The 19,917-nt window shown below is 42.2% G+C and overlaps 1 protein-coding gene across 1 annotated transcript in view; it reads right to left on the bottom strand.

Moving 5' to 3' along the window:
• ipo11 (importin 11) overlaps positions 1-10,137 on the bottom strand; it is a 457,504-nt gene extending 447,367 nt beyond the window's left edge. Inside the window, exon 1 of the mRNA XM_034170535.1 lies at positions 10,051-10,137. The gene's annotated coding sequence lies outside the window, so the exon portion shown is untranslated. The remainder of the gene's footprint in view (positions 1-10,050) is intronic.
• Positions 10,138-19,917: the final 9,780 nt, after the last annotated feature.

The following is a 19,917-nucleotide window of genomic DNA, read 5'->3' as shown; positions in this document are numbered from 1 at the left end:
TTATTGATGAATCAAATACAAACAAAATGGGTACCATACAAAATCCTGAAACATCTTTACACATAAAAAAATAAGAGAAGAGAAGGGGCTTATTGTAAATTAATTCTATACAAGAAAAGAAAAAATAAAATAATTTTACAAAAAGAAGCTAATCTTGAGGCATTATTGGGATCAATCAAAGATAGATAGATAAATAAAACCTACCTGGCTGAGGAGCTGAAAGGTATTCTGTGTTCTGTCACCTCGGCTGAATCTGCCGTGTTCTCCACTTCATCCTCACACAGCAGCTGCTCCACAGTCAGAGTAGAGTGATCGTCATGTTCTAAGCTCTCGCCGCCTTTTTTTGGAGACTTTTGTCACTCAGGAATGAATGAAAGCTGAGGTACTGGAACTGCAGAGCAGCACAGCACGCTCTCACACAATGGGGCCAGCAGGACCTTGTCTTTTAGTGGTTGCAAATAAACTTAACTTGACAGAGTACCTAAACCAACGTAGAAGTGAACAGCACCACCCAGTGTATGGGAATGCATTCACTAGCTCTGCATCAATCCATTATCTGCAATCAATTTGCCATGACTTGATGTGCAGGGTAACCAATCAGGTGTTAGAAATCCGCCCACTGACTTTGATGGCTGAGTTTGACAGATAAAATTAATTCACTGTGCACTGCAACACAACGACCATGAAATAATTCTATATGTTTTTGATCATGAAATAATTAAACATGCCAAGAAGGACAAATACATCTATTCCAAGCACTTTGTTGGTGAAGCTGGGGCAAGTATTGAACATCCGGAGTTCCGGACGTTATTCCAGCCACATTTCTCCCTATGCAAGTAAGTCATGTTTCTCACGGAGCAGATGCTACATGTCTAAAAGAGTGACTATTACTTTGGTCTTTTCTCTAAAGTTATCAGTGGTATAGTGCTCATAGCGGTAGACGTGTCAATTAGTGCGCTTCATATGCAAATAGCCATAATGTTGTTAAAGCACATTTTAAAGCTATACATAATACCGTGAAACCACTGTATTTTTGCCCACGGTTATCATACCGTCCAAAACTCATACTGGCCCATACTTAGTCTCACATTCACCCCGATGTCAGGGTGCTGCCATACAAGGCGCTCGCTACACACCGGGAGCAATAGGGGATTAGAGACCTTGCCCAAGGGCCATTAGTGATTTTCCAGTCAGGCTGGGATTTGAACTGAGGATCTTCTGGTCTCAAGCCCAATGCCTTAACCACTAGGGTTGGGTATTGAGAACTAGTTCTTTTCGGGTATCATTAAGAAATAATTCGATCCGCCAATATCAATAGACTTTTTGCTTAACGATTCCCTTATCAGTCCTTCAGAGCAGCCGTTGTTTTTGAAGGCGTTTGTCGGGAAAATTATCATTCATCTGCGTTGATTTCAGACCCTGCAGCAGGTCTGTAATCAAGCGTTTCTGCACCGCGACTCCACTTTGAAGCGTGAACCAACAAAGCAAAGCTTCGATCCGCTGGCTCGTAGGTTCTTTGATTTGCTGCTCTTCAAAAGTGGAAAGTCCACTTCTTAACCCTTCTCAAAGCCATTAAAATAAGTTAATCATGAGTCACTTTTGTGTGGATTAAATTCACTAACTGGGACTCTTGTCTTGTTGCAGTCAGAAAAGAGAATTGTCTTCCGTTCTGTTGGCACAGCTTCAAACGCTGTACGGCTCTCTGATAAGACAGAGTCTGGTCGGAATTAATAACACACACACACACATATATATATATATTTTTTTTTTTTTTTTCCTTACAAACCATTACAAATCTTGAACTACTTTAATTTATTCTGCCCACTGATGTGAGAAGGGCACCATATGGAGCCAATGGCACCCAACTTCAAGCAGTGATTGACTGTTAGTCCATGCTACTCTTTTAAAGTATGAATCGCTGGTTTCTGGTTTTCAACAAATGGCAAATGGACTGCATATATATTTACTTTTCCATCTGCATCAGAAGCTCAAAGTGCTTCACAATTATGCCTCACATTCACCCATTCACACAGACACACTGATGCAGGGTTCTCACCAGCATTATAGCAGTGTAACGGCCCATTATGCTGCTGCATGAAAAATAAATTACGCTACAGTTGGGTCGTTATGCTGTTTCCAAGGACGTGTAACGGGAAAATGATCATTTCTGAAATCATTACTGACCTGCAGCAGGTCCAAAAATCAACCTACAGAAATGACTATTTTCATCAACCTCAGTCAAACCCATTTAAAGACATCAATCATGACTCACTTTTCTGCCGATTCAAGCCGCTACCGGACTATCGTCTGTTATTGTGGGCAAGAAAAGAAAAACATCCACCATTTCACACCGTAGTTTTTTCCCGTTCCTCATCACATGCATTTTCCATGGGATAGTGCACAAAGGTTCTCCTGTGTGGATCATTGCGCATATGGGAAAAGTTCTTAGGGGAAAAGTTCTTGTACAGCCACTAAAGTTCTTCTGCGGTCTGCCGTGCACCGAGTGCTGGGGGTAAAGTTCCCTTACAGCCACTAAAGTTCTCCTCACAGCAAGCCGCGTGCAGAGTGCTGCAGGATAGGGAAGACCGAGGCCAGCTTTCCCTGCTAGATTTTTAAACTTATAACGATCTGAAACACTATTGCCTGCATTTTGAGTGCCAAGTAAAGCCATAGTTTTTGTTTGTTTTTTGTTACAGCCTTACTTTAAAGCCATAAGAAACAAGGCATCAGGCCAAAATACAGGACACCATAGACGTGTGTTAGGAACATCAGAACTGCGAATTTATACACAGCAGTTTATTCAGGAAAATCCTTGTGGCTTTTTCTTACATTAAATAACTTGTAATTAAAATAGTTGTAATAAAAAAAAATAAAGATTCTTTAGAAATCTTTGATGTGTCTGTAAATTAAAACCATGATGACTGATTCCTTCATTTAATGTTAAAATAAGGAAAGGTTTTTTGAAATATAAAATAGTTGCTGTTTGAAGAGCCTTTGTTTAATTTAGAAGCATAGCAGCAAGTGTGAGTTTGCAGAGACGACAGGTGAGCTGGACTTTCAGCAAATTTAACCAGATGAAGGTCTCCTCTGCAGTTTCAACTTCAAATTGGTGCCATTGTTGGAAACACTGTCACATTTTGAAACACCGAGATGTTCTCTTCTTCTGTTTGGACATCAGACTGTGGTATATTTGTTGAGACTAACAAAGAAGGCCCTTTATAAGCCCATAATGTAAAAGCTTCCGGGGGGGGGGGTTGAAGCTTAAGCATCCACCGAACCCCCGGCTTTTTAAGGTGATTTTTCCATCCCATTACGCTGAGAAAAAATCCTGCTGAGAACCCTGTGATGTCAAGCTGCTGCCATGCAAGGTGCTCATTACTCAGTGGGAGCAACTAGGGGATTAAGGACCATGTCAATTTTCTGGTCTGGCTGGGTTTTAAACTGTAGTGACCAAGTTACACCTCTGACACCAAATTCACCATAAACAGCTTTCAGTCACCAAGCACAAAGTCATATGTAATTTCACTGTGTCTTTTCCTGCCTGCCAAACAAAGCTGTATCCTATGCAAATTAATGTCTGCTGACAGAACTCCTGCTTTATACATGTTATGCCTTTTCATGTCTCATGTATCGCAGCAGGTATTAACATGCCGAGGTGCAACATATATTCGATCCAAACATTAAATTTCATGTCCCCCACAACTGCAGGTGGCACGCAACCACCTATTCTCAGTCATATAATACAAATGATCAACGGTACAGATCAAGGCCTATCGCCCAGGTCTCACTGTCGTTCCTTTATTGGCGAAAGCAAAGCGTTTCCTATTTCAATGTCTATCAACTTGTATAAATTCTGTAAAGTTAATCTCTTCTATTCTAAGCTCGCTCAGTGTGTCGACTCACATTTCTCTCATGCTTGCCTGCAACAACATGCTGCCGGTCGCCAGGAACCTGGCTCCAAAGCTCCACACCGGTGACACCACAACCTCCACACTGGCGACCCACGACTGCTACACTGGTGACCCCGACATGTGCTTTTCAACATTTTAAAAGGCAACCGGACATGATCATGATGGCGATCGCAGAGCCTGCTTCATCAACTGATGGCCCGCACCACGTCAGCAGCAACACCCCTCATTGAACACCACAAAAGTGACTGTCCTCAGCCACACACTCTAACTTGCCAGTGCCCAGTTGGTGTAGGTGATGTTACGGGTCTCTTCGCCGCTCACATGACCAGACACCCGCCCACCGCCACATCAGCGGTAGCTGCGGCTCACCACGGCAACCTCGCCTTACATGGCCAGCAAAGCCTCATAGCCGCTGGGGGAAAATTGCACCAGCCACAAGAGCCAGCCACATGGCGAAGAGCGCTTCACAGCCACAGTCTGACTTGGAGGACCAGCACTCGCTCGCCGCAGACAGCCAAGCTCGCTTCGATCGCAGCAGCCACTAATCACACAGCTGGCGCAGAATCGTACCAGCCACAAGAGCCAGTCAGCCAGCCGACCAGCGCATCGCAGCTGCAACAAGCAGTAGCAGCCCAGCTTGGAGGACTGCCACTTGCTTGGCTGAGCTTCCTTTGATCAATGCGGCCACAGCAGAGCACAGGCTTCCACGCAACATTTTCACGGCCAACCACACCTCGTTGCCCCTGCCGCATGGATGCAACAACTTGTACAAATGCTGTACATCTGGACAATAAAGTTAGTCTATTCTCTTCTGTCTGATCATTTTTTAATAACATTTACATTTACCCTGATGGACTACCCTGCAGTGGGGAATAAGTTTCATTACACTAGAAGTCTTTCAGAAAGCGCTGTAACTAGGTTTAAGGATATGATTCCTTCTTTATGTTCTCTAATGTCATATACCAACACAGAGCAGAGTAGCTACCTAAACTCTGTAAGGGAGTTAGAGTATCTTGTCAATAGTTTTACATCCTCATTGAAGACAACTTTGGATGCTGTAGCTCCTCTGAAAAAGAGAGCTTTAAATCAGAAGTGTCTGACTCCGTGGTATAACTCACAAACTCGTAGCTTAAAGCAGATAACCCGTAAGTTGGAGAGGAAATGGCGTCTCACTAATTTAGAAGATCTTCACTTAGCCTGGAAAAAGAGTTTGTTGCTCTATAAGAAAGCCCTTCGTGAAGCTAGGACATCTTTCTACTCATCACTAATTGAAGAAAATAAGAACAACCCCAGGTTTCTTTTCAGCACTGTAGCCAGGCTGACAAAGAGTCAGAGCTCTATTGAGCTGAGTATTCCATTAACTTTAACTAGTAATGACTTCATGACTTTCTTTGCTAACAAAATTTTGACTATTAGAGAAAAAAAAAAATTACTCATAACCATCCCAAAGATGTATCGTTATCTTTGGCTGCTTTCAGTGATGCCGGTATTTGGTTAGACTCTTTCTCTCCGATTGTTCTGTCTGAGTTATTTTCATTAGTTACTTCATCCAAACCATCAACATGCTTATTAGACCCCATTCCTGCCAGGCTGCTCAAGGAAGTCCTACCATTATTTAATGCTTCAATCTTAAATATGATCAATCTATCTTTGTTAGTTGGTTATGTACCACAGGCCTTTAAGGTGGCAGTAATTAAACCATTACTTAAAAAGCCATCACTTGACCCAGCTATCTTAGCTAATTATAGGCCAATCTCCAACCTTCCTTTTCTCTCAAAGATTCTTGAGAGGGTAGTTGTAAAACAGCTAACTGATCACCTGCAGAGGAATGGTCTATTTGAAGAGTTTCAGTCAGGTTTTAGAATTCATCATAGTACAGAAACAGCATTAGTGAAGGTTACAAATGATCTTCTTATGGCTTCGGACAGTGGACTTATCTCTGTGCTTGTTCTGTTGGACCTCAGTGCTGCTTTTGATACTGTTGACCATAAAATTTTATTACAGAGATTAGAGCATGTCATAGGTATTAAAGGCATTGCGCTGCTGTGGTTTGAATCATATTTGTCTAATAGATTACAGTTTGTTCATGTAAATGGGGAATCTTCTTCACAGACTAAAGTTAATTATGGAGTTCCACAAGGTTCTGTGCTAGGACCAATTTTATTCACTTTATACATGCTTCCCTTGGGCAGTATTATTAGACGGTATTGCTTAAATTTTCATTGTTACGCAGATGATACCCAGCTTTATCTATCCATGAAGCCAGAGGATACGCACCAATTAGCTAAACTGCAGGATTGTCTTACAGACATAAAGACATGGATGACCTCTAATTTCCTGCTTTTAAACTCAGATAAAACTGAAGTTATTGTACTTGGCCCCACAAATCTTAGAAGCATGGTGTCTAACCAGATCGTTACTCTGGATGGCATTTCCCTGATCTCTAGTAATACTGTGAGAAATCTTGGAGTTAATTTTGATCAGGATATGTCATTCAAAGCGCATATTAAACAAATATGTAGGACTGCCTTTTTGCATTTACGCAATATCTCTAAAATCAGAAAGGTCTTGTCTCAGAGTGATGCTGAAAAACTAATTCATGCATTTGTTTCCTCTAGGCTGGACTATTGTAATTCATTATTATCAGGTTGTCCTAAAAGTTCCCTAAAAAGCCTTCAGTTGGTTCAGAATGCTGCAGCTAGAGTACTGACGGGGACTAGCAGGAGAGAGCATATCTCACCCGTGTTGGCCTCCCTTCATTGGCTTCCTGTTAATGCTAGAATAGAATTTAAAATTCTTCTTCTTACTTATAAGGTTTTGAATAATCAGGTCCCATCTTATCTTAGGGACCTCATAGTACCATATTACCCCATTAGAGCGCTTCGCTCTCAGACTGCGGGCTTACTTGTAGTTCCTAGGGTTTGTAAGAGTAGAATGGGAGGCAGAGCCTTCAGCTTTCAGGCTCCTCTCCTGTGGAACCAGCTCCCAATTCAGATCAGGGAGACAGATACCCTCTCTACTTTTAAGATTAGGCTTAAAACTTTCCTTTTCGCTAAGGCTTATAGTTAGGGCTGGATCGGGTGACCCTGGACCATCCCTTGGTTATGTTGCTTTAGACGTAGACTGTGTTTCATAATTATTGTATGGCCTTGCCTTGCAATGTGGAGCGCCTTGGGGCAACTGTTTGTTGTGATTTGGCGCTATACAAGAAAAAAGTTGATTGAAGTTGATTGAGTTGATTCTAAGCTCACTCAGTGTCAACTCAATTTTCTCTCATGCTCACCTGCAACAGCACTGAGATATGTAGAAGTCATGCTCAACAGCACTCTGCCAGTCGCCGACCCACAACTTCTACAGAACCGAAGATCCTAAGGTCTCAAGCAGAACACTTAACCACTAGACCATCACTTCCCCCCCCCAAAGTCCCTCCCACAACACTACTTTTTTTGTTAAGCCCTGATCCCACCAAATAATGAGCAGTGAATAATGAGCCATGCAGCATGTTTTTTTTTTTTTTATATACGAGAGGAGTTATTTAACAGTCGTGAGAGAACAGTGGCTCGGAGAGGCTCTTAGAGGCAGAATATTCAGCTAACGAGGCTTGTGTCTGGGCGTGGTGCTAATTTCAAGACGTTCAAAATTTAGCAACAACAGTGTGGGGCAGTTTATGTACAGGTTACTATGAGGGCAAACGAGGATTTTAGAGGCATGTTCGTGGTGAGGACGAGGCTGTTAAAAGCCCATTATCTGAGCAACTGGCAGCTACGAGGATCGGACTGGCTATTTTGGCTCAGCCCTCTTCTGCACTACAATTCCACCTGCTTTGTGCACCGGACGCTGTATATAAAATAATTATTTTGTAGAGGAACAATCATTTTCTGTCAGAGCTTGGCAGTTGAAAACACCTCTAATCGATTCTGGAATCACAGAATCATCTGGACCCTTTTTTCCCCTCTCTCTCGTGCACTGAGGTGGAGAACGTATTTGGGACAGCTTAAAAAAGGTAACTATTTGTAACATTTTTATTGTAATGGCTTAGCAAAACAGTTGCATGTTCATTCCTTCTATATAAGCAGCTGTAAAAGTATGTTTAGATGAGTACAGTTTTAACATCTTGTTTTAACAAGAAATCCTCATCTGATCCATTAAAATGGATCAGATGAGCTCCGCTGTGTGTGTGCACTGATGCAATGACTCGCGCTCTTGCATTTACGCAGAATGCCAGCTCACAAAAGAGTGATTTTGCAATGAATTACAGATGAACACAAAGTTAAAAGTTGGATCACGGTGTCAAAATGACTGTTTAAAACTACAGAAGAAATAAAGACAGCAAAGCCGTAGAAAAAATTAAGCTAGCGAGAAGGAGCGCAGACGTGACTGTCCAGGAACACAGAATGAGAGCATGCAAAACAGTGATTTTACAGACATTAACGGATGAACATAAAGTTAAATGTTGGATCATGGTGTGACTGTATAAGCCACGGAAGAAACGAGCGCAGAGGCAACTGTCCAGGAACCTGTGGTTCAGTTCTAGCTGGTCTGGTGCATTTAATGACTCTGGAACAGAGGTGAACAGCAGCCTGGCACATGGTGCACACTAGCCAGACTGTGCAGGAGCGTCTTTTTTGGAATGCATTTAAAAAAAGTGTGACAACATCATGAATGGATGCTGTGAATTGAAAACCCACACTTTAAAGGGACCAAGTGTGGAGGGCTGGAGGTCTGGACCAAACCCATGCCTAAACATGCACCACCGTCACATTACATGGCGCTACATGGATCATACGTGTCTTGATGTGGATCACATGTGGCGACACGAGCCATTCGAGGGTGGACGGAGCTCAAATGACAGGTTGGTCGTGGCTCACTAGAGGCTGATACCTGGCACATGTGAGGTACAGAAAGAGGCGCCTTAGTACCAGATATGTGATACCTTAAAATGTGGATCATTGTTTGGATAATCACTGACACACCCATGCATGGCTCATTATTCTGTGGGACAGAGGCTTTAGCCTGTCAGTGCTGAAGACTGCTGTCCCACAGACTGGCATAGAAGAAGACAGCAGTGTGCAAACTGGAGCTGTGTCAGCTGTATTTTGCTTTACTTCATGATATTATTTGTAGCTCCTTGCGCTTTTTGTGTGAAGAGCATTTTGAAAGTGAATTAAACATATACTGCAAAACATTTTATAGAAAGTTTTGTGTTAAGAGTATGTTAAACTAAATATTGACACTTTTTACTGCAGGCAAATAGTCTCAAATATCTGTATCCGCCTCCAGCTCTTAAAAATCCACGTCAGTCAACATCTAATCTTAAGTATTTTTATTTGGTGAAATTTCTGATAGATTACATTTGATTTATCCATGAGATCCATGAGATGGCACTGGTTCTTATGAAAAACAAGTGTTTGAACTCTAACACGTGATCGACATAAACAAAAGGAACACGGCTCATACATGTCATTAGCCTGGTCTTGCTAACGTTCAAAAGCAACAAGCATCTTTAAACCCGGATGAAGTAATGTGAGTGTTGCACTTTTTCTTAATCATTAATAATGATTATATATTAATCATTATTCATACGCCTACGTACGAATTGCCAATTACCTTAAGAAAAAGTATGGCCTCTGCGCAAAACGTACGTAACCTGCAAATTAAATCATAAACAAGCCAGATATGAAGAGGACAATTTCGGCCATATTAGCTCGTCCTACTACTACGTAACTGGGGTTGTATCATAAAAGATAAGAACAGAATGGCACAATAAGGTAGGTTCTAAAACGTGTCAACAAAACGGACAAGTTTGTTTTGAAAGTGCAGAGCGAAAATCTGAGAATGCGTAAAGGCAGCATGTTGCATCAACAGATTACATTACAGCGTCGGGAAAATTCCCACATTTATGAAGCAGGCTCGCAACAATGTGTCACGCAGTCCTCGAGCTGAGGAGACAAAGATGTCCACACAGACCATCACCACGGGAGGGAACTATTCCCGAATCATGCCGACCACATGAGCTAACTTCAGCTAGCAAGCTAAACTTATCCACTGAACGAAGGGCCGAAAATGTCACCGCTGTTCAACATTTCTACTCTGGGAACTGTGTGAATACGAGGTACAATATGAATTAAGCTAGACTTACCCGTAGCAAGGATGGGAAAGAAAACCCGAAACTATGTTGACAAAACTAACAGCTGAAACTCTAATGTAACGGAGACACACGCTTGTCGGAAAGGCGCGAGGCGACCGTCGCATTTTGATGACGCTGCACATACAGATCCTGAATGAAACTAACATCTCCAGTTATTTCCAGGGACAATTAAAGAGGATCCTGCGAACAATAGTTTTCTTAAAGTGTTTAATATTAGGTATTTGTTAAAGCAATGCTGGCTCATTACCACATCCTTATGGGAGAAAATTAAATGTAAAATCCTTCATGGAAACATTCATCTCAAAAACTTTTGTAGCTGAGTCTATAAAACCGCAAATGAGGTTCGAGCTTTAATAATTAAAATATTTAATTAATGGCAATGGTTACAGGTACATGATGGGCTTGGCTGATCATTGCTGATTTCTTTTCCTCAACCCTGACCTTGACCCTTCCACAGGACGAAACTGTTCCCCACAGTGACGGATCTACACTGAATTACTCCCAGGGCGTCACCCCCCCCCCCCCCCCCCAAAAAAAATACAACATTTTGCATAAACAGCTATTTTTAATATTTTAGTAGTGCCCCTGAAATTTCAATTGAAATTGACATCAACAGACGGCAGGCTAAAATATAACTCTTGTACAAAACATCCATGTATTGCAAATTTGAATAAATATGCCCTTACATGCTAAATGTCTGTCATTAGATGTTACATTAAGCTGTCTTTCAGGGAGGAACAATTAACTCCTTGCTTATTGCCTCAAATTCTATGCTTGACACAGTTTTATCCGGTTGTTAAGTGTGATGTAACGCATCATGTGATTTTCAACTTCCGGGTCCAAACAAAAAAGGCCAGCTGTCATTAAGGGCCCTGTCCCACTGGCGTTTAGGAGGATTTGCGGATGGAATGCGCACAAAAGTGGCCCACATCCGCCAAACAACCGCAATAACCGTGTAAACATTCCTGTATGAGTCGGCCGCCATCCGAACACGTCCGTGATCATCTGCAGAGGCACGCATGTCCGCAGCCAGGATTTTTGAGCAGGACATACACAACCAACGCGCCGCATATCCCCTGTCATCTGCTGATATCCGCAACCGACGGGTTGGCGCGGCTTGGCGGCGGACCGGGACAGTGTGCAAAACAGATATGACGCATGCCCAGCACAGCCACATCACGGTCGCAAATGGTATGTCGCGCATGCAGACAGAGTGGGCACGGATGGAGCAAGTGCATCACGGCCGCTGTGTCCCTCATGGGGGCACCTCTGCGGTCGCCTTCGCTTCTGTTCCCTGTTATATCCGCTTTTCTTCCTCATGTATTCGCTGATCCACCCCGGGACATTTGTCATTTCCGCCCACCTTTGTTGCGGACGCTCAGCTTTTGTCTCCTGATTTCATGCGCAAATCCTCCTAAACCCCAGTAGAACAGGGCCCTAACATTGAGAACTGCACTGAGACGCTCTGATCAGGCTGCACTTAAACCGTTGCACACGGACAACAGCATTAACATCGCAACCTAAAACTCTTTGTATGTTGTGCCTAAAACTCTCCTGGATATATTAACTAGGTTTTTAGACATTGTTATTGTGTTTGTTTTATGTAAAAATGCCAGAAGCTTAGGTCATTTCTTCATTATTTTCAGTGAGAGTTGCTGTGAGCTCCGATCGCTTCCTGTTCATGTCGTTCGGGGGGAAAGTGAAGTTTGCACTTTAATGTCCTGTTTATTGTCCTTTACAACAATGTTTGTCCTCTTTGTTCCAGAGTAAATATATATATATATATATATATATATATATATATATATATATAAATGTCTGAAATTCGATTTGCGTTTATTAAATTCCATGCAGGTAAACGCAGCAGACACGGATCATTTGGAATATTTGTTTTAGCAAGTTTTCAGGGTCTCATGGATGCAGTCTCTTATTAATATGATGAAAAGCATTAAAGATACATTTTAGTAGTATAGTGCAACCTTGACTTACGAGTTTAATTTGTTCTGTGACAAGCTTGTAAGACAATCTGGTCATATTTCAAACGAATTTCCCCCATTGAAAATAACTAATTTTAATCCGTTCCAGTCTTGTAAAACATCCCCAAATTACTGTAAATTATGCAAAAAATTATCAACAGACATGTATATTTTACTTGTGCATAATAAAATATATCAAGTAAAAGAAAAAAGTTTTATTAAGTGCTCTTACCTTATAAACAGATGAATGCGGTTAACGGAGGTGGAGGTGGAGAAGGGAGGGACGGAGGTTTGCGTACACTGTAAACATAAACTAAACTTAAACTGTAGATTCTTAAAAGGATCATACAGACATATCTTTAATTGTAAATTTGCAGGTCCTTGGACCTGGAAACAGATTTATCACGTGATGCGTTAAGTCAGAGCTTAACAACGGGATTTATGACTGGTTAAACTATGCTTTGCCACGAAATTGAGTTGAATGCAAATGGCAAATGTTTGTCTTTGAAACTTCCTACAGATATGAAAATTCCGTTGGCTAATTACAGCCAATAGAACATAAATTATAACTGAACTTGTAAGTTTTGTTGCAAGTATGAGGCATTCTTCTATTACACACATTACTACTTTAATATTTGAGATTTCTCCCCTAAAAACACTCACTCACTCATCTTCAACCGCTTACTCCAATTATGGGTCAAGGGGGGCTGGAGCCTATGCCAGCAGTCATAGGGCGTGAGGCAGGGTACACCCTGGAAAGGATGCCAGTCTGTCGCAGGGCCACATACAGACAAACAAGCACATTCACACCTGCACACACGCCTACGGACAATTTAAAGTTTCCACTCCACCTACCCTACGTCTTTGGCAGCCCAGTCTCACGTTTTTTTTTCGTGCTCCCGTCACGAAAGGAGTCAAATTTTCGTGAGTTTTTTTTAACTCACTATTACTAACCCTACTCCTACCCCCAACCCTAACCTTAACCATAACCTAACCCTACTTCTTCCCCCCACCCTAACCATAACCACCCCCGCTTCACTTTTAATTTCGTGCAGCCATCACGGAATGAATTAGAATGAATTTGTGCTGCTGTGACGAAATTGAGGCGCTTTTTGTCACAATATCACAAACCAATAGATTAATGTATACGAGGGCTGTCAATAAAGTATAGGTCCTTTTTATTTTTTCAAAAACTATATGGATTTCATTCATATGTTTTTACGTCAGACATGCTTGAACCCTCGTGCGCATGCGTGAGTTTTTCCACACGTCGGTGACGTCATTCGCCTGTGAACACTCCTTGTGGGAGGAGTCGTCCAGCCCCTCGTCGGAATTCCTTTGTCAGAGAAGTTGCTGAGAGACTGGCGCTTTGTTTGATCAAAATTTTTTCTAAACCTGTGAGACACATCGAAGTGGACACGGTTCGAAAAATTAAGCTGGTTTTCAGTGAAAATTTTAACGGCTGATGAGAGATTTTGAGGTGATACTGTCGCTTTAAGGACTTCCACGGTGCGAGACGTCGCGCAGCGCTCTCAGGCGCCATCGTCAGCCTGTTTCAAGCTGAAAACCTCCACATTTCAGGCTCTATTGATCCAGGACATCGTGAGAGAACAGAGAAGTTTCAGAAGAAGTTGGTTTCAGCATTTTATCCGGATATTCCACTGTTAACGGAGATTTTTTTAATGAAAGACGTGCGGACGGGTGCGGCGGCACAGGATAAACACCTCCGTGTTGATAACCATTTGTAAAATCCAGGCGGCTTTTGATGGCTTTCAGTGGAGTGAGTATATGAGAAATTGTTTAACAGCTGGACATGTTCCAACTTGTCCTTAAGGCTTCCAACAGAGGTGTTTTTCCTGTGGCGGAGCATCGCGGCGGCTGCGAGCCAACGCTGCAATCCGTCCGCATGTCTTTCATTAAAAAAAATCTCCTTTAACAGTGGAATATCCGGATAAAATGCTGAAACCGACTTCTTCTGAAACAAAACTGGCATAAAGGTTGAGGCAAAAAGGCGTGATCGAAAAATACAGATCAAGGTACTGGACTAATCAGGACTGGCAACAAGGAGGCTGGAGAGTGTGCACAAAGCGACAACAATCTGGCAGTGAAGTGCAGGACTGTGGGGTATAAATGCATGTGAACTAATTAGAGTGAAACAAGGGACAGGTGGTGTCAACGAGGTGCACGTGAGGAAGACTCTAGAATGAAGATTAGACACTGTGCAAGATGGGAAGGAAGACAGTCCTCAAAGAGAAGTGATGTAAGCTACAGGGATGCGTGAGTGAACACAAAGCAGACAGAAACAAAAGGAAAGACAAAGACACGGGGCAGGTACAGAAGTGTGAACATAATTAACTGGGTGTGAGAGACAAAGACATGAATGCAGGTGCAGGACGTGGAGTGAAACAGAAATAAGAACAAAGCTACAACTGAATATAATATTACTGTGAACAGGAACCAAACATGAACATGAGAACTGATACAAAACTAAACATGAACTGGCAATACGGACTTGGACAGGACAGAAAAGCAAACCAGAGGATAAACTACCTACAAACTGATCTGAGAATTATAAGAAATTAAACACAATGACAAAACTAAACTGGAACAGGCAGACATAAACTATAAGTAGAACAGAAACTAAGTGATAACAGAACCTGACATTAAAGTACTACGAATAACAGAAATGAAAACAGCAAAAATAAGCTGATGAAAATGATAAATTAATTAACAATAAATGAAAACACAACTGACTGCAGAATCTAGAACTAACATAAATGATAACAAAATGAACAAAGTGACAAGACAACATAACAGAATAAATCATGATGAATCATCATGCTTCAGAGCTGAAGCAGACGGGAAACAACAAAAAGGGGGAAAACATGGGCTCAGCGCCCTGACCCGGCCAAATCCGACAGTGTTGCTGAATCACAACTTGCCATGTGACCAGGTTGGTCTTTGGATGGATGCACCCAGAGGAAAGCCACACAAACACAGGGAGAATTTGCAAACTCCACACAGAAAGGCCACAGGCAGGAATCAAACCCATGACCTTCTTGCTGTGAGGGAACAGTGCTAACCACTAACCCAATGTGCTGTCTCCCCTAATAGTGCAGCAGATAACAGAATATTTGCAGAGGAATCCTTCAAATCCGGTTACAAGCACCAAAGTTTAACTGTGTATACATTTTGGTACATATTTTAGAAAAATAACGTTAGCCATTTGAATTTTCAATAGGGGTCCAAGTAGGGGTAAATTGAAGAACTGTATAGGGGTCAAAAAATGTTCCAGTCATATTGAAAGCTATACCACATTATGTGTCTGATCACAAAGATTCCAAAAAGGTGTAGTTTGGACTATCTGTGACTGAATGTTCTGGAATTATGGGGTAAAAACAGCAAGCATGGCGACAAAGGTCACTTTCAGTTTGTACAGGGGTCAAAAGTTAAAGTTGCTCCAATTATGGTAAAACATGATGCAAATTATTGGTTGAGTTAGTAGGATTTTTAAAAGGAATAGATTGCACCATGTGTCATGCTTAGTTATCATGTTAACGGGGTAACATATACTCAACAAAAATATAAACGCAACACTTTTGGTTTTGCTCCCATTTTGTATGAGATGAACTCAAAGATCTAAAACTTTTTCCACATACACAATATCACCATTTCCCTCAAATATTGTTCACAAACCAGTCGAAATCTGTGATAGTGAGCACTTCTCCTTTGCTGAGATAATCCATCCCACCTCACAGGTGTGCCATACCAAGATGCTGATTAGACACCATGATTAGTGCACAGGTGTGCCTTAGACTGCCCACAATAAAAGGCCACTCTGAAAGGTGCAGTTTTGTTTTATTGGGGGGGGATACCAGTCAGTATCTGGTGTGACCACCATTTGCCTCATGCAGTGCAACACATCTCCTTCGCATCATCCATGAAGAGAACACCTCTCCAACGTGCCAAACGCCAGCGAATGTGAGCATTTGCCCACTCAAGTCGGTTACGACAACGAACTGGAGTCAGGTCGAGACCCCGATGAGGACGACGAGCATGCAGATGAGCTTCCCTGAGACGGTTTCTGACAGTTTGTGCAGAAATTCTTTGGTTATGCAAACCGATTGTTTCAGCAGCTGTCTGAGTGGCTGGTCTGAGACGATCTTGGAGGTGAACATGCTGGATGTGGAGGTCCTGGGCTGGTGTGGTTACACGTGGTCTGCGGTTGTGAGGCTGGTTGGATGTACTGCCAAATTCTCTGAAACGCCTTTGGAGACGGCTTATGGTAGAGAAATGAACATTCAATACACGAGCAACAGCTCTGGTTGACATTCCTGCTGTCAGCATGCCAATTGCACGCTCCCTCAAATCTTGCGACATCTGTGGCATTGTGCTGTGTGATAAAACTGCACCTTTCAGAGTGGCCTTTTATTGTGGGCAGTCTAAGGCACACCTGTGCACTAATCATGGTGTCTAATCAGCATCTTGATATGGCACACCTGTGAGGTGGGATGGATTATCTCAGCAAAGGAGAAGTGCTCACTATCACAGATTTAGACTGGTTTGTGAACAAGATTTGAGGGAAATGGTGATATTGTGTATGTGGAAAAAGTTTTAGATCTTTGAGTTCATCTCATACAAAATGGGAGCAAAACCAAAAGTGTTGCGTTTATATTTTTGTTGAGTAGAATCCAATGGACGTCGCCATTGTTTGACCTTTACTTTGGAGACCAAACATTCAACACAGGCAGAACTATTTCATTTGTTAATCCTATTAGTTCAACCAATAATTTCCACGTTTTAATTTCAAATAAAATAAATGAAATGAAACAGCCATGCCGGCCAGTTTTGTCGGTACTGAAGTTCCCCTTAAGTGTGTGTTAACTCCAGCGGGAGCCAATCTGTGTATGTGTGTGTGCGTCGGCGTGTTTGTAGTCCAAAGCGCAGATGGCCCCCTTTTCAGCCTCCAGTCTCCTCTTCCTCAATGGAGGCACAGATTCAATCTGTCATCTTGTATTATTATTGTCCTTTTTTTGTCTTTTAAACTTGTTTTATGTCAAACACGGCACTTGCAGGGATGAAAGGCGGGTCCCTCCGCTGCAACTGAAGAGGACGTCTCTTCGCAGTATGGCGCACCGCTGGTTTCACCTCTGCAAACAGGTATTGCCCAATCAAATTTCTTCTACTTTACTACTTATTGTAGTAACGAGTAACGAAGATGGTTCAGGGAAATGTATTGGAGTAAAGTATACATTTTATTGAGGAAATGTAGTGAAGTAAAAGTGAAAGTCTCCAAAAATGTAAATAACGAAGTAAAGTACAGATATGTCAAAATTCTAAAGAAAGGCAGGACCTGGTTCAAAAGGAGGTGAGAGCTGGAGTCGAGGAGGACCGTGCAAGCTAGATGATGGGACTGAGGCAGCAGGGTGCTTGAACCAGATGGAACAATCTATGAACAGAAAGATCTCATGGGCTAGGTTGTGGAAAGCTGAGCCTTACCGCATCAGGTTTCACATCCAGTTGGTATATATAATGTGCTGCCGAGCCTATCTAACCAGACAGAGACACCAGCATGCACCTTGTGCCATGGAAGGGGAATCCTGGAACATATATTCAGGAGCTGCCCCAAAGCACTTGGAGAAGCCCGCTACCATTGGCACCATGACCAGGTGTTGAAGGCAGTTGCTGAAACTATCTGCAGTGCCATCTTCCAGAGTAAACACCTCCAACCAGCAATACACCAGTTAACATTCATTCAAGCAGGACAAGTCCCAACCAAAAGCCCAAGTGGGCCTCCTGGGAACAGCTAATGATTGGAAGATGAGGGTGGACATTGGGAAGCAACATAAAATCACATAAACCATCACTGAGAGAAGACATCATGCCACTGTGAGACATCCAAACAGGTGGTCATGCTTGAGCTCACAGTGCCCTGGGAAGAGAGTATGGAGGAGGCCAGGGGAAGGAAGATGGGAAAATATGCATATTTGGTGGAGGATTGCCGCAGTCGGGGGGTGGTGTGCACAGTGTATGCCCATCGAAGTGGGGAGCAGCGGCTTTGCAGGAAGATAACTATACAAGGCCTACAGCCTCCTGATCATCACCGATGCACGCAAATGTATCACCATCAGCAAGGCCTCAGAAACTGCAGAGAAGGTTTCAAGATGGTTGGTGATCATCAGGGACAAGAAGTGGGCGAATATGGCTTGGACACAGTCCAGAATTGATCAGTCCAGGTTGGGGTCGCCTGAGCAAGGGGGTCTGAAGTTGAAAGACTGAAATCCCCTATGATCCCAGGTACTTCACTGATGATGTGTCCAAGCACATCAAAGATGTATCTCTGAATCATCCTTTTAATGGGTTTCTGAGACAAAGATTCAACATTGATACAAGCAGCTATATATTCTGTGTTTTGGATATTGAAACTTTGGAGCATCTGTTCTTGTTTATATACATGTACTTTTTGTGAATAATTTGAAAATTGGACATTTGCATATGATAGTTTTAGTTTCCTCAGATCAATGTACATAGATAATATATTTGGTTCTATGCCAAAGCAATTTATCTACATATGCAGATTTATTAAGCCAAACCATTGTTTTATGCTTCATGAATGAGCAAAGAAATTTTAAGAATGCACTGAAATGCATTTACAAAAGAAGCCATGGACATTTACAAAATCATAAATATCCACTCGAGGTATCGCTTCAAACACCCTGCAGGACCCCTCACGCCCTGGTAACCCCCTTTATCATCCTGTCCTCAGGTAGACAGAGAATCCCCAGCCCTCGCACAAACAGGTTGCAAAATAACTTTTCAACACAGCTGTGGACACACTGCAGAATTCACAGCACTAGCACTCCCCTCTCATGCATGCACACACACACACACGCCTGTCACACCCAGACCCCATGCAATGTAATTCATTTTATTTGTATAGTGCAAAATCACAACATAAGTCGCCCCAAGGCAAGCACATAGGCAACAGTGACAAAGAAAATCTCCCTCTGGCATTTTATTTTTTATTTTATTTTTTTTTCTGAGGAAGGACACTTCAACCGGACCAGACTCAGAGGGGTGACCCACCGCTCAGGGCATTCTAACGGTAACAGAGATCAAATAAACAAAGTACAAAGAATTGTCAAACATGCAAAACAAAGTTAAATTCAAGTCAGATTGTATGTTGTAAATGCCCCCGTCAGCATCTCTAGTGCAAGAGTCACAGGTAAGTATGCAGCTGGGCCTTCACACAGAGGTCCAGCAGGCAGCGCCAAACTCGAGATGTCAATTGTGGCAGGAGCACCCTCAGAGAGAAAGAGAGCAGAATCAATTGGCCGGAATTAACAGTACATAAAGCACTAATTCCCAGCAGTTCCCCAATAGAGTAACATAATGCACTGTGCAGTAATGAACTCTGTGTAGTAACTATCATGTTTCATTGGCTATTACTTATCCATATATTGTAAGAGTATTTATGACATATTTTAAAGTTTTATGGTATGAATGTGTATGTGGTCATCTATTTTGTTTTTATACAGTAAACTGATTGGTCCAATGAAGTTTCTTTGCACAACAATGACAACAAGAGCAATCGGAGATTCTGACGCTGCCAATCCTGACCTGGATCATCTCCAAATTCAGTGGAGTCTTCCATGCACGAATATGTATGTGTATCTGTAGTGTGAATTTGGTGAGAATCCGTGAAGTAGCTTTGACGTAATCCTTCAAAGCCTATATAAAGTTAAACTTGATCCAGAAACCGGATCCGGATCACCTCCAAAATTTAATGGAGTCTTCAATGCCCTAATATCTATATGTGGTGAAAATGTCATCAAAATCCATGCAGTAGTTTTAACATAATCCTGCTAACAGACAGACAAAT

This window comes from Thalassophryne amazonica, chromosome 5 (assembly GCF_902500255.1).
Source record: "Thalassophryne amazonica chromosome 5, fThaAma1.1, whole genome shotgun sequence".
Lineage (NCBI taxonomy): Eukaryota > Metazoa > Chordata > Actinopteri > Batrachoidiformes > Batrachoididae > Thalassophryne > Thalassophryne amazonica.
This window is presented reverse-complemented; position numbering and strand designations above follow the sequence as displayed.